We start from the raw sequence: 10694 nt of genomic DNA, 5'->3' as shown, positions 1-10694 counted from the left end.
AAGTCATCTTTCTTCTCACTCCCTATATTAGTTTCCTATTGCTGCTGTAGTTTCCACAAACGTAGGGGCTTAAAGCAAAATATATTATCTTACATTTCTGGAGGTCAAAAGTCTGATCTTTCAGGGCTAAAATCAAGGTGTCAGCAGGGCTGTGTTTCCTCTAGGGGCCCTAGGAGTGATTCCAATCCTTGACTTTTCCAGCTTCTAAAGGCTATCTGTATTCTTTGGCTCATGGTCCTGCATCACTTGAAGCTAAGCTTCTGTGGCTACATCTCCTCTGTCTCTCCTGTCTGCCTTGTGTAAGGACCTTTGCAATTACACTCGGCCCACCTGGGTAAACCAGGCTACTCTTCCCATCTCAAGATTCTTAATCACATCTGTGAAGTCATTTTTGCTGTGCAAGTTAACATATCACATGTTCTGAAGATTGGGGGCCATAATTCTGTTCATCACATTACCATTTTCTCTCTTATAGTAAAAGTCATTGGACCATTTTGGACTCTAGTGCAGAACCTCAAGCAACTAGGAATCCTTTACCAATAATCAGATGCCTCCAACTCAGCCCTGGAGAATTGGGTAAGTCACTATGGTGGACAGTCTCCAAGGTGTCATCAGTCATCCTTATCTCTTGTTATTTATGCCTTTGTGTGAAGGCTTCTCCCACATTAAAAAAAAATTTTTAATTAAATTTTATTGGAGTATAGTTGATTTACAATGTTGTGTTAGTTTCTGCTATACAGCAAAGTGAATCATTTATATGTATACATATACCCACTCTTTCTTAGATTTTATTTCCATATAGGTCATTACAGAGTATTGAGTAGAGTTCCCTGTTCTATAAAGTAGGTTCCTATTAGTTACCTGTTCTCTATATAGTAGTGTGTGTATGTCAATCCCAATCTCCAGTTTATCTCTCCCCCCTTCCCCCTTGGTAACCATAAGTTTGTTTTCTACATCTGTGACTCTATTTCTTTTTTGTAAATAGGTTCATTTGTACCATTTTTTCAGATTCCACATGTAAGTGATATCATATGATATTTATTTTTCTCTGTCTGACTTATTTCACTCAGTATGATAATCTCTGGGTCCATCCATGTTGCTGCAAATGGCATTATTTCATTCTTTTTCATGGCTGAGTAATATTCCATTGTATATACGTACCACATCTTGTTTATCCATTCCACCTGGGAAAATTGGACAGCAACATGTAAAAAATGAAATTAGAACATTCTCTAACACCATACACAAAAATAAACTCAAAATGGATTAAAGACCTAAATGTAAGACCAGATACTATAAAACTCTTAGAGGCTTCTCGCACATTGAATCAAGGTATTCTGTGTGACCACAGAATACAAAAATTTCCACTTCTCCTTTGGTCTCTTAGAATGCTAGGGGAAATCCAGAGGACCCTCAAGGAGCCCTGTGGGAGGCCCGTGTAGAAGGGAACAGAGGCCTCTCACCAACAGCAGCGACTTGCCAGCCAAATGAGTGAGACATCTTTGATGTAGCTCCTTCAGTCCCCTGCCTCAGCTGATATCTGACTGCAAATTCATGAGGAACACTCAGTTAAAACCACAAAAGGGGGCTTCCCTGGTGGCGCAGTGGTTGGGAGTCCGCCTGCCGAGGCAGGGGAAACGGGTTCGTGCCCCGGTCCGGGAAGATCCCACATGCCGCGGAGCGGCTGGGCCCGTGAGCCATGGCCGCTGAGCCTGCACGTCCGGAACCTGCGCGTCAAAAAAATCTTACCCAGTTTAAGATACTGCTGCTCCCTCTTTTCCTTCTCTCTCACCTCTGGGGCAGCTTGTTAGTCCAGGGGAGACTTATGAAGCATCATGATATTGGGGGACATGTCTGGGTGTTCATGATCTCTCCTCTCATTGTCTCTCTTGTCTCCTTTTGTTCCAGTGAAGTCTTTCGCAGATGTTGGCAGATTCCTTATTTAAAGGAACACTCTTAGTTTATCACTCTAAGACACCTGCTGTCTATACCCCAGGTTTCAAAACAACTAATATGGAAGTTCACACTGGCTACTGTGACTCCTTTTTGAACTGCTTAACAGAGCTTAAATCCTATGAGCTTCACACAGATGAAACAGTGGGAATCACAACACAAAAGAAATCACATCATAACACATTCCCAACAATAGTACTGAGGAAGTAGAAGAGACATTAATAACAAATTATCTACAAAGACCATTCATGGTCTGCTTGTAAATGGAGACGCAATTTCTTTTCTGTCTGTGTAGTCCAAGCCTGGCCAGCTGTGTGCAAAAATAGATAAAAACAGGGACTCTGAAATCAGAGACGCCTAAGTGGAAGTCTCAGATGCAAAATGACTAGCTGTTTCTTCAAATATACCATCCTCCATTTTCTAATCTATAAATGGGAGAAATGACTACATACATTTCAGGGTTACTCTGAGGATAACAGAAAAACAAAACAAAACAAAACATGTATAAAATACCCAGCACTTAGTAGGGACCTAATAATTCATAGCTATTAGTATTCATTCAACAAACATCTAATTGAAAATCAATATGGCTGGAGTTGATATGCAAACTATTAATAAGGAAATGATTCTCATCTCAGTATTTATATTTGCTTCAAAGACATAACAGCTGTGTAAAAAATAAGTTTAATTTCTTTCACATGAGAAATTTGATTTCTTTAAACCAAATTTATTTCGTAAAAACCATTTGAATGATGAAATAATTGTGGGAAGAATTAATTCTGTCATTTTTGTTTGTATCCACACAGTGATAAATCAAACACTTGCTCTCTTTTGCACTGTATGTGTTTGCTTAGTTCAAATTTATATCAGGTTCTTACTGAGGAAGCATTGCCCTTGAGGATTCCAGAAAACAATTTGCTCAGTACCACAGCTCTGCAAGTTTTAAGACAGCCTCTGAAATAACCCTGGGCTATGTTATTCATTAAATTCATTTTGATCTTGATAGCTTCTGACCCGGACAGGTAGGTAATGACCATGAAGATAGATGTCTAGGGCATGGAGTTACTAAATGCATTCATATTTTAAAAGTAGATAAAAATGAAGTAAAATTTTTCTACCAATTCTTAGTTAACTAAAAAAATTTAGGGTAGAGGAAAATAGTTGATCCCAATTTTTCTAACCCTATACACTTGGGCTAAAAAAGTGAGTACTCTTAGGACTCGGCTCTTCAAAAAATAAAGAGGCCTCTTCAGCCAGAATGATCATTCCAGTAGCAATGATCATCCCTGGCACCTAAGTTGTGGTTTCAAACATAATTTCTCATTAGAAGAAGGTTTCTTGGAGACCTGGGTATTTTACACGCAGGGCAGGAAATGTACTCAATAAACCTGGAACATCTTATCATTCCACATAGCAAAAAAAAACTACCAAAGAAAACTAGAATCATATCCAAAGGACACAGGAACCAAGTTGAAGAGGTCCTCCCTGGCCAAAAATAGGTTACTTTGAGCTCCAACAAGAATAACACAGTAGGCTAAAACCTGTAACATGTTTAAATCCCCAAATTCACAATGATATTCTAAGAAAAAATAATAATTGGTGAGTTTCAAAGGGCACCAGGGAATCCACTATTTGTTTTGAAAACTAGAAAATAAAAGGAAAGAATCAAGCATTATTATGCATTTCTTACAGGAACGATACCACTAAATAGCCTATAGTAGAGGAGGGAATTGCCTCTTTATGAAAGTATCGCAGTAAATAAAAGAAAAAGAATTGCAGCTTCGAATGAATTCATGGATCTAGGCTATGTATACACATATCCATATGCAATGGCTGCTGACATCTCCAAAAGAGAGACAACCATATGGCATGTGTTATCTGGTGAGAGTACATGAAGCCACCTACAGTCTTGCCACAGAGATCAAACATGAGTCTGATCAAGCCTTTGTATCCAGGTGCCAATTTCAGGAATTATCGAGGACACAGAAATACACGGAGCCTCACCAAAAGTAGAAAATCAGAAAAATCCAGACTGTGTAAAACTCTACATGTCACATGACCTGAATTATTCAACAGAGAAGTTACCAGCAAATGCAAAGGATAGAAGAGGAGCCTATAGATTAAAAGGCATTTAAGAGATATATCTAAGTTTTTCTTAATCGTCAAAGCTAAAATATAATGCCTAGGTATGCATCTTGGGATAATACAATTACTTTTTAAAACAGAAGTGATTACCTAAAAGTGGTGACCTACTTTTAAGGGTGGGAGCAAGTCGTGATGAGGTTGGGATACATGGAAGTGTTTTCTGGCATAACTAGAAAAATTCTACTTCTTGACAGGGTTGCTTGGTTTATAATAATTAATCTACATATTTGATTTGTGTGGCTTTCTGAATCTAGGTTTTATTTTAAAATAAATTTTTCTTATAAAGAGGCCTTTTGAATGGATATGAATGATAAAGAAGAAAGTAGTCTCCCAGGCTTAGTCTTTGTGTTAAATATAAGGCTTCCCTAAAGATTTTGCAGACTACATATTGATGGTTCAAATGAGAGATTTAGACTCAACCCAACACCTTGGCTGAAGATGAAGATGAACTTTTCAAACTATCAAGCTGTAAAGATAATCCCTAAGAGCGGCTTGGTGACCAAACACATTCAATCCGAAAGATGGCCATCTTTCATTCACTCATTTAGTTACGTATTTATTAACTCACCTAGTAAAAATAAATTTTAGAATGCCTAATTTGTTCTATGCACTGGAGATATGGGGATAAAAACTCAACGAATTTGAAGAGATGGACAACAAAATCATGAATTACAACACTATAATTAATGCTAAAATATATAAATTCATAAGGGTGTATATAAGCATAGAAAAGCTGTAATTAATCCCAAATGAGGAGTCAGGTCACAGAAGACAGCTTAGAGAAAGTGGTGCTTGAGTTAAACTTTGAGAAATGAGTTCAAGGTAGTCCAGTGGCTGAGGAAGGAAAGGAATTCCAGACAGAAGCAAAACTAACAAGATATGAGGGTCATAGAAATTTTGAGGAATGTACATAGATCATTTGTAGGTCATAGGTCATTTGTAGAGGGGGTGATGGAGAGAATAGGGGAGTGGAAAAACTTAAAGATAAATAAGGTTTTACAGATAGAAATAGGAGAGAGATAATGGAAAGCCCAGCTGTGAGTAGGAACTATTTGTTTGGTGGATAGAGGATGGAGGGAGAATGAATGGATTATGAATGAATGGATGAGAATGCCATGCTAAGAAGTTTAAACTTAATCCTGGACATAACCTACAACCATGAAAAGATTTTATTTTTATTTATTTTTTATTTTTTTACAGTAGGTCCTTGTTGGTCATCTATTTTAAATATAGCAGTGTGTACATGTCAATCCTGAACTCCCAATCTATCCCTCCCCCCACCATTCACCCCTGGTAAGCATAAATTCATTCTCTAAGTCTGTGAGTCTGTTTCTGTTTTGTAAATAAGTTCATTTGTATTGGGGTTTTTTAGATTCTGCATATACGCGATATCACATGATATTTGTCTTTCTCTGTCTGACTTACTTCATTTAGTATGATCATCTCCATGAAAAGATTTAAACAGAATGATATGAGCAGATTTGCATTTGAGAAAAGTCACAAAACTAAGGCAATGGCAGTTAGAATGAGAAGGATGGAATGAATTTGAGATAAATGATAGAATCAAGAGAGGTGACAATTTTGATATGGGGAAGGTTGATGAAAAAGGCAGATATACTGATGTTTTCGGGTTTTAGCCTTGGGGTGATGTCATTAACATGATCTTGAAATTGTTAAAAGAGAGTGAGAAAAATATTTTAAATGATATGCAGAACCCAATCAGATGACAACTAAATACCTTAGAAGGCAAAGAAAGACAAAATCCAATTCATGCAGAGAAGAAAATGAGCTGCAAATCTTGTGCGGGCTTTGCAGATTCACCCGATGTGAGAACTAGGGACTGTGTAACTGGAATCCAGTGAACAGACTTCAAGTCCACCCCATCTGCATTTACATCACAGTTCGAAAGCTTGGGCAGACAGGTGGTGGCATAAAAACAAAAAGTTCACCTTGCATCTTTGCAGTGTAAGACCTCACTTTCAGCCCAAACTGCTCATGGCTATGCAACCTCAGTCAGCTGAGAAGCCAACCCTGCAAATCGCTTGGGGTTGGTAAGCTCAAAATTGTATGAGATGACATGATTACATTCTCAACCCCAGGAAGAGTTGCATTAAATATCAAAATTATTAAGTAAATAAAATCTATAATAGTAATATTTTGTGGCAAGGAAAAAATCTGCACATATTAGATATTTTAGGTTTAAGAGAATTTTTCTTATTGGATTAATTTTATAATTCTAATCTAAAATGTCTAAATGATAGTTGACTTAGACTTGGGGTCTTAAATTGCAATTCTACTAGTTCATAAACAATATTGGAACATTTCAGAGAATGTAAGATTAGGCATAGGTATAAATTTAATTTACTAACAAATATCGTATATTAACGCATATATGTGGAACCTAGAAAAATGGTACAGATGATTTTACTTGCAAAGCAGAAATAGAGACACAGACGTAGAGAACAAATGTATGGATACCAAGGGGGAAAGAGGGGGGTGGGATTAATTTGGAGATTGGGATTGACATATATACACTATTGATGTGATGTATAAAACAGATAACTAATGAGAACCTACTATATAGCACAGGGAACTCTACTCAATGCTCTGTGGTGACCTAAATGGGAAGGAAAGCCAAACAAGAGGGGATATATGTATACATATAGCTGATTCACTTTACAGTAGAAACTAACATAACATTATAAGGCAACTATACTCCAATAAAATCGTTTTTAAAAAAACAAATCAGACAAATAAATAAATTGTTTACTAGATTTATAAGAATTGATTATTGATTAAGCACTTGGAAAGGTTTTATTTTTATTTGTTAGTGACTCAAATGAAGTACTTTTAAAAGAAATCTAATACCGATATTTAAATGTAGTTTAGAATGTTTAGAGAAAAGGAAGCAAATTGTTAAAACAAACATAAGTGATTAGAATTGCCAATTAATAAATATAATAATAATAAATTTGTAGGTTAGACTAAGAATAAAATATTAAAGAAGATGTAGCTCTGATCTTTTCTGGGCCCCTAAGCCACCCATAAGGGCATCAAAAAAAGTCACACTGACAGGTGATTAAGGGGCTACAGGAGAAAGGGCAATTATGGAGTTAAATGATGTGGTGCCTATGGGATATGCAGAGGGGGATTGTCAAAAGACATTTTGAGATATGGATTATATTCTGAATGTTTATTCTTTTAAAAATATAGACTGAGTGCCTATCAAATCCCATATGCCCTGGCAATATAGTAATGAACAAAATAAACATGATCTGCATATATTATTGGAGAAGAAAAATGGTGAACATGGACCTGGAGATAATCATGCAAAGTGAAGTAAGTCAGACAGAGAAAGACAAATATATGATATCGCTTATATGTGGAATCTAAAAAAAAAAAAAAAAGATACAAATGAACTTATTTATAAAACAGAAACAGACTCACAGACTTAGAGAATGAACTTATGATTACCAAGGGGGAAGGATGGGGGGAGGGATATATTGGGAGTTTGGGATTGACATGTACACACTGCTATATTTAAAATAGATAACTCACAAGGACCTACTGTAAAAAAATAAAATGCTTTAAAATGTAAGTCTTGATAAGTGCAGTAGACAGAATTAAAATAGTGGAAAATGACAGAGAGTGATTAAGGGCTACTTTAGATTAGGTGGGCAGGAGGTATTTATCTATGGAAGTAAAATTTACAACAAAATTCTAATTATCCAAAAAGAGTCAATGTTCCTACAATAAGAGGAGATGGATTTCTGTTCAGAGGGGTTGGGGCAAAGGCCCTGTGGCAGAAATAAGTTCAGCGAGTTTAATGAAAATAGAAGCTCTTTGTCTGGTGTCTAGCGGGTAAGGAAAAGGCTAGGAGATGAGGTCAAAGATGCTGCAAAGGTCCTATCCTGTAAGACAAAGTGAGGAGTTTGGATTTTATTCTAAGGGTGGTAAGAAAATTTTAGAGAATTTCGGGCAGAGGAGAAAGATCAAATTTCAATTTTAACAAAATCACTGCATTAAGAATGGATGATAGGGCTTCCCTGGTGGCGCAGTGGTTTAGAATCCGCCTGCCAATGCAGGGGACATGGGTTCGAGCCCTGGTCCGGGAAGATCCCACAGGCCATGGAGCAACTAAGCCCGTGCGCCACAACTACTGAGCCTGCGCACTAGAGTCCGCGAGCCACAACTACTGAAACCCACGCACCTATAGCGGAAGACCCCACAGGCCATGGAGCAACTAAGCCCGTGCGCCACAACTACTGAGCCTGCGCACTAGAGTCCGCGAGCCACAACTACTGAAACCCACGCACCTATAGCCCGTGCTCGGCAACAAGAGAAGCCACCACAACAAGAAGTCCGCGCACCGCAACGAAGAGTAGCCCCCCGCTCGCCGCAACTAGAGAAAGCCTGTGTGCAGCAACAAAGACCTAACGCAGCCAAAAATAAATAAATTTATTTTTTTAAAAAAAGAAAAGAATGGATGATAGAGAGACAAGACCAGTTACCAGATATTGAGATCACCCTGTTGAGACATGATGGTGACTTGGATAAGGGTGATTTCGGATCTGTCTTATAGGTGGAGGAATCAGAACTTGATGATGGGGGGTGGGTGGGGAGGGAGATATGGAAAAGTGAAAAAGAGGAATAAGGAATAACTCGTAAATTTTAGGTCTGAGCATATGGATGAATGTTGGTGCTTTCGTACTGACATACGAAAGACACAGAGAGGGAGAGATTGAAGAGGTGGGGTGCAAAATTCAATGGTTTGATTTTGTCCGTGATCACTTGAGATATTTATTATCATTTAAGTGGAAATGTCTAGTACCTGGTTGGAAATACAACTCTAGAATTCAGTAAAGTGATTAGGTTAGACATAGATGGGAGGTTATTAGTATGTACCACAATATACCTAAATATAATATGGTTTGTTTTCTTCCAAAAAATGATCGCTCAGAAGAGGAGCTCCTATACTTGAATGTCTCACAGGATGGGGCATAATAACAATTATATCAGTAGACTGATCTTATGAGTTGTTATCGGAAGTCAGACAAAGCCATGAGAAATATGTAGAATTCAATTACTAGACATAGCCATAAGAGAGTTTGAGAATTCTGAGACTATATATAAGAACAAAGGATTAAATCAAATTCAAAGATTTTTAGAATTCAAGAGAAAAGGTAAGGGGCTCCCCTGGTGGTGCAGTGGTTGAGAGTCCGCCTGCCGATGCAGGGGACACGGGTTCGTGCCCCTGTCTGGGAAGATCCCACATGCCACAGAGCGGCTGGGCCGGTGAGCCATGGCCGCTGAGCCTGCGCGTCCGGAGCCTGTGCTGCGCAACGGGAGAGGCCACAACAGTGAGAGGCCCGCGTACCGCAAAAAAAAAAAAAAAAAAAAAAAAAAGAGAGAAAAGGTATTTCTATTCCTTATGATCTCCAAAAGCCAAAGAAATGAAAAATCCAGAGAAGTAACCAGTCTCAGTAGGACATGCTAATTCAACTATACTTCAATAAAAATTTTTTTAAATAAAAATAATTTTTAAAAAGAAGTAATCTGTGCATATTTGGTGATATATGTCATTGTAATGATTAAGAGAATTTGGCCTAGTTAAGTAACAACTTAAAATCCATATCTGAGTAATTTATGCTTTAGGATTTGGAGTTTACATCTTACTACATTATAGTATTGAAACATTTACAATAACTTGAGTTTCACCATATATATAAGTTTATTTTGTTAGATTTATACAATTTTTTTTAGTATTTGGGAATGTTTATCCTTTAAAGCCAGGTAATTGAAGTAGTTCAAAATGAAATCAAATAGGTTAAATTTATAAATGTAGTTTAAAATATTTGAAGATGTTTTATTAACTAAGCTTACAAACAGAATCAAACATTTTTCAAAAGCCCTTTTAAACGTTTTGTTAACATTTGCTATATTTATAAATAGAATGTAGAGATTTATAACCTCTAAGGAACAAAAGGCATTATAATATGATAACTCAATATATTATTACATTTTAAAACCAGAAATCAACTCTATTTCTGTGCAAAAGACAACAAACAAATCTCAAGGGCACCAAAAACTCAGATTAGCGGATAACTCTATTTGAAAATCAAAGTAATATTTAGGGAAAACTCAGGCACAGAGGACTTCAATTAAGTTGTTTTTTTTTAAATTTATTTTACTGAAGTATAGTTGATTTACAATCTTGTGTTAGTTTCTGATGTACAGCAAAGTGATTCATATATAATATATATATGAATATATATTTTTCATATTCTTTTACATTATGGTTTATTACATGCTATTGAATATAGTTCACTTTGCTATACAATAGGACCTTGTTGTTAATCCACTCTATATATAATAGTTTGCAGTTAATTCTAGTTTTAGATGCTGATGGAAGCCACCTTTCATAAAGTGGAGGCAACTAAATAAAACATAGATTTAACTATCATGGAAGGTATGACCTCACAATTTTAAGTGTTAGGTGTCCTTATAAGCAAATCTATTGAAATTACTTAAAGAAAGATAGTGATTACTTTGTGGAGATCACAAATGCATCTACAGGACAAATGAAAAAATGGCTG

This window comes from Physeter macrocephalus, chromosome 7 (assembly GCF_002837175.3).
Source record: "Physeter macrocephalus isolate SW-GA chromosome 7, ASM283717v5, whole genome shotgun sequence".
Taxonomy (NCBI): Eukaryota; Metazoa; Chordata; class Mammalia; order Artiodactyla; family Physeteridae; genus Physeter; species Physeter macrocephalus.
This window is presented reverse-complemented; position numbering follows the sequence as displayed.